Source organism: Saccoglossus kowalevskii, chromosome 16 (assembly GCF_978046115.1).
Source record: "Saccoglossus kowalevskii chromosome 16, keSacKowa6.1, whole genome shotgun sequence".
Lineage (NCBI taxonomy): Eukaryota > Metazoa > Hemichordata > Enteropneusta > Harrimaniidae > Saccoglossus > Saccoglossus kowalevskii.
Window position 1 is genome coordinate 20,602,497 of NC_140656.1, and position 5,825 is coordinate 20,608,321.

General features: G+C 39.2%; 1 non-coding gene across 1 annotated transcript; it reads right to left on the minus strand.

Annotated features, from left to right (window-relative positions):
* Positions 1 to 2,744: 2,744 nt before the first annotated feature.
* TRNAV-AAC (transfer RNA valine (anticodon AAC)) lies at positions 2,745 to 2,817 on the minus strand. The gene has a single exon. It is a non-coding gene; the product is annotated as a tRNA-Val (tRNA).
* Between the last annotated feature and the right edge of the window lie 3,008 nt (positions 2,818 to 5,825).

Consider the following 5,825-nt stretch of genomic DNA (forward strand, 5'->3'; position numbering starts at 1 on the left):
TTTTGGGCGCCTGTCAGATTCGGCCATAATTACCAAACCATTGGTTCAACTTCAACAAGACTTTTTTTACAAAAACCTACACGTGCAATGTTGTAGGCTTACATCATTCCCGCCTTCCGTTTTTAGCCCTACATTTGAGAAATGTAACTTTTTTGTGTGCAATCCGTCCAACACACTTGTCCTGATAACAATGTTCTTGTAGTTATTTGTATTAATCCGCGATGTTGTCGAAACAGCATATTATCTGCATTTACTTGCAGATTTTAAATTCGATTCCAAAAAAACGAAAACATCGTCACTGGCAAAAGCGACACGATGTGGCGTTGTTGCAAAAAATATCTACTAGTATGTATACTCTGCTATAATACATCTCACATTCATATCATATATATTCATATTTTGGTGTTATTCTCAATAGCACGATAATCGCTAACACAGAGCTCCTCTTACTGGGCCTTTAAAATGGGTTTTCGATCCGCTAAACCGCCCAAGCCGTCATGACATGTCGTGTTCAATACCATGTGTACAATGCCACGTATACAACAATACTGTTTAGTTACACGATCTTTGAACACGTGGCTTAACGACTGGGACGTTTTCAGTGATTTATTTTTGATAATGTAAAGATTTACATCATCTTTTGTAATTTCCACTTGCTGGAAATAGTGACATATTTTTAATAAAAACCCGTAAAGCTTAAAAAAAAACATTATGATAATGCTGCTTGTTTGTGCTGAGGGCGACAAGACGCGATATATTCGAACCGAATTCAAATGTTGCGCTTAGAAGTCCACTAAATTGTTATTTGTTATCAAAATAGGGATTCTTATCAATACAATGTATGACTTTTTTTTCTAGTTACCATGGCAGCGTTTACCCCATACGGATTGAGACACAACATTTCAGGCTCTTCTTTCCCGAAGACTTTTCTGGTGCCCCAATTAATGGCATGGACGCACAATAATGAAAACATTAAATCACAAAATTGAAATCTTTCACAATTTTTTATTCATCTCGGCCATCGCGATTACAATGTGAGACAAAGTGTTAACTTATCCGATGCTAGCGGAGCGTAGTTACGTTTGGCGCGAATGTTGCAGTTACCATGCAGGATATGACGATGAACATCCGGGGTATACACGTTACATTCGTCACGTAGCGCGCGCGTCAACGAGGAATGCCTCCAGTACATTGAATGGGGCCCATGCCAAAACAGGACGCGGCGTGACGCCTTTGACGCTTTGGGGAAAGACATGTACGTGGTGATGTTAAAGACATTCACACAATTTCCGCCGTAGCTGGCGTAGAATGATAGTTAAATTATCACCTGATCAGTTGTGAGGTCTACAAACAATATAATGCACCTTATTGGTTGACAATAATGTAATATGCATTATATATGTATGAAAATTGCCATCTCTGTTGAAAACTACTAAATTCTACCATTTTATAAAATATAACACTGTATACCATTTTTTTTCCCGCCCGGGAAACAGCTTTTCGCGTGTAAACGAAAAAGATAGCCGCTACCTTACGGAAACGCCTGACTAATAAATGTTACCGTGAGTGAGTGAAGCGTGTATATATCTTTCCTGTAATCGCGCCCCCTAGTGACAAGTCACCTCTTTGATTTCAACGGGTGACATAGACGAATTTCCCGGAAGTCGAAGATACGGGGTTTCGCATGCGCGCACATGCTGTTTTGGGGTGTAACGTAAACTTGCAGGCTTGATACTGTGCTTCTTGGTGTACCAAACGACGTCACAAAAATAAAAATCTCTTCTATTGACTATCAGAAAACGGACATGTTTTTTTTTTTCAATCATGACAAAGCGGGAGTATTTTTAGATCCCACGGTCTCGCTAATTTTCTAAGTTGTCTATGGATCTTGTTCAAAGCGTTGATATCGTTTTGATCTGTAGTCATCTATAAATAAAGATTATGTTTTTGGACGACATTGGCTGATCACGTGACAGCCACTCTATCCCCGGTCTGGAAACGCTTATTTTGTTTGATCAACTGGATTAAGTGGGACAACGCTCGTAATGGCAGCCTATGTCATGGTTTTGGCAAGAATGAAGCTAATTCTTACGAATAAGTTTAAATTATTTCACAATTTGACAGTATCGTTTTTTCTGCGTGATGCTCCTCCCTTGGTCTCCCTCCCTATTTCTTTTTAATACGCTGTGATGTTTATGTCGCCGACATGTGAACGAACTCGGTGTTTCTGTTCCTGTTATTCTTTGTGAACTAACGTTAGTAATGTTTTATTTTGCAAAGGGTTTTATAATATTTATATTAATATTGATATTATACTTCGAAGAATAAAGTTGAATATCATGATAAGAACGATGTTGTGCTTTTCATTTTGTGGGTGGCCATTTACAGTTTTCGCAACGGATACATAAGTGTAGCGCAACTGCCCCAATTACGAGTGCGTGGCATAACTCCGCCATAGAAAATATATTTGGTGGTTAGAAAAACCGGTTTCGAAAATTGTAGGGTGGTTTAATTGTATTTTAATATTAAATACATCACTGTACTTAACCCGAATACGTCATTTTATGTCACTAGAGGGCGCGATTTAGAAGAAAGGTGTGTTATGCACGTCTTTCACTAAGTTGTGCCACGATTACTAGCAATCGTGACATTACATCCAGTTTACAGAGAATTAAATGTCAACTTCATTTTACTGAAAAAATATAACTGATATTTGAGTGCTTAATAAAATATGAATTTTCCATTGTTTCCGCCCGGGCTCGAACCGGGGACCTTTCGCGTGTTAGGCGAACGTGATAACCGCTACACTACGGAAACTCATGACTGGCAAGGCGAAGATAAGTTATCATTTGCACAATTATTTATTAAGAGTACAGACACAGTCCAGATTGGCAGAGATATAAATCCGCATACTAGTATATAGTAGTACCATTCGTAGTCAGCTAGTGGTTAATAGCGCACTCTATTTAATCTGTATGGCAGCATATTCGATCTACTCAGTTTTCTTTCAGTTATATATTTTATTCAGGAACACTCACGCATTGCGCTGAATTAATGGTTACAAAATGGAGTGTAAGAAACAAAGAAAAACAACGTAAAATCGAATAGGACAAACCACTAGAAAAAACAAGCACTCAAAATCAACTGTAAAGATAATTACAGTACAGAGTGTTTAAACTGTGTTTTAAGACTTGAGTGATTTTAAAATCATAGCTGTGGGTTATCTCATTAGCTAAATCGGGCCCAAATCGCAAGACTCCGTCATCGTTCAGTACTGTGAACAGCGCCATCTAGAGACTATCCTCGTCCAGGCGGAACCCAACAAAATCTACGGCATCTATTGATTGCTGTAGTTCAATGAAGCCATGTTTTTTTTCGATATTTTTTAAAATGATCATGCGCGGCAGGACATTTAATAAAATCACTCTGGCTACACCGTTTACGTGGCCTTATGTTGTTTACGTAGTAGTGATTTCAGCTGTATCATATAATACAGTATCATATCGTACTCACCGGAAATCGTTTTGTTTTTTTTTCAATTATTTTAATTTCAAATCGCATCATCTCACGTTATGTGTATCGGTAGATTTGGCGTTGAATTTGTGTTGTTGTTTTTTTTATTCACTTTTTTAACCAGGAGTGTTGGCCACGTGTTAACTGCCAGTGGGTCTCTCGGTCTGACACTATGCGGCGAATTGTTACCCATTAAACGTGCACTAATATTAATGACAGCGATTTTAAAATAATATGAAAATTATCTTCGAAATCTTGTTTATTGTAACAGACGGGTATGATGGATATACGATATGACACAAGAAGAAAATACGGCAAATAGGGCGAACATTTAATATCTGAACCGCTACACGTTTACTGTGACATTATCGTCTTATATGTCAATCGTAACCCTCACTCAAAATTTAATTCGTTCCATTATTAAATTGTATTCCCGATTCAAATTTATTGGATGGTGGTATAGCCCGATTCCCGTAGCCCCGCTGTTGAGAGGCTTTGGTTTTTATGCACGCAACGAACATGGTAATCACTTTTAGAGAGAGAAAAAAACGTCCCGCTGGTCCCGCGTCGTCTTGCCTCGGGCTCTTAAATGCAAACACGGATTTATAGCGGTCGTAAAACTGGGATAGGATAAGGTCTATGCAAACGTACAAACTGAAAACGTGGATCATAAATATTGCCCCGCCGACTTGTACTTAGGAAATGTGGGGGCTCACCAAATGTAATTATAACTCTCCGAGCATCTTCAGTATGAGTAACTAACTTAATTAGGGCGCCTCTTTAATCGCATTAAAACTAACTAACGATATTATTTTTCAATTTTTTTTTTTTTTTTCATTTCGCAATTGTCGATTTATAACGTTGAGTGAGTGTCGAGATCAAACGCATGCCTGTGGGATGAAGTAACGCGGGACGGGCAGATATCGTGGTATCTCAAATTTACGTCTTTTTGCATGTTACCAACAATACAGTCAGTCATATTATATCTTACTGATCATTCCCTTCGAAACTTAGGTTATTACTTTTCTCTATTCATAATTTCTTTCATTTGCTATTTGCTAGGCATGTTGGTTGAACCGTGGCGAAATTATGTGGGTACGTTTGAGTAAGGGTGGGTACATTGTATCATAGACCTTAGAAAGAGATAGGTCTATGATTTTATATACCTAGCATAGTTTGTTGTTGTTGTTGTTGTTGTTGTTGTTGTTGTCGCTGTTGTGCCGTAACTGGTTAACTCTTTGTTAATTTTCGCACTTGTTTGTTTGTCTGCTTTCGATTATTTTTTGTCATTATTTCTCCTAATTATAAAAAACAATTATGGGTTATTGCTAGAAACCATCAGGTTCCACAAGGTGCAGTGTGGAGCTGTGCTATAATGTTACGTTAATCAAACGGTTAGCACACATACCGCCACCCTAATCTGCACTAATCATCATGACAAGTGTAAAAACTGGAAACACTGTCTAATAAATGCGTATCGGCAAATGTGGTCGACAATCGTACATTTAATCAGAACTTGGCGATGTATTGTGGCATTTCCTTTCAAATACGACTAACCGCTTACCATCATAGACAGCGCGCTGACCGCCTCTGGCAGTGCGTGTCATGATATCGCTACCGTCGGTGTATCGGGAATTTCCACATCGCTGCCCCCGCGACATGATCGCAAACACAATTCGCATCTGCGTCACTGTGACACACTGGGCAAACAGTAAAAAAAAATATATAATAATTCTCCAAACGGTTGTACGTTTAATCGTATGCCGACCGATCAAGCATAGAAGTTATTAATAGTGTGGCGACCACAACATTTGCGAAATGATTCCAGAAAATACGTTGAAATGCAACGCTGATAAATACTGCGCGTGGAAACAAGAACGGGCGCACAGACCATCGTGCCCCGGGGGTGCCCGACCTGTACCTGATTACACATTCGCCGCTTCTTGTCATTCCATAGAAAGGCAGGGAATATGACAGCGGCGCGGCGGTGCTCAGGTGCCACGGTTATCGCACCCCCGAGGCTAGAGAAGTTTAAATTTGCGAAAGGTAATTGGGACGGTCGTTTAAAGTGGTTTATCTGTTGTCCTATAGGCGGATTCTCGGGGGCACGAATACAGTTTTTCCCGGGGGATGAAGATATAAAAAAAAGTGGGACTGACAAACTTCCGCAATGAGGACAAGTGTAGGTAGAAAGATAATTCGCATTAGGAATTACATACAAGCTAGTATTGTTCTATCCTAGTTTGTGTTATTTTAACGGAGTCAACACTCGTTTTCAAGTAGGAATTACGTCTAGCGAAAGGTGAATCTGG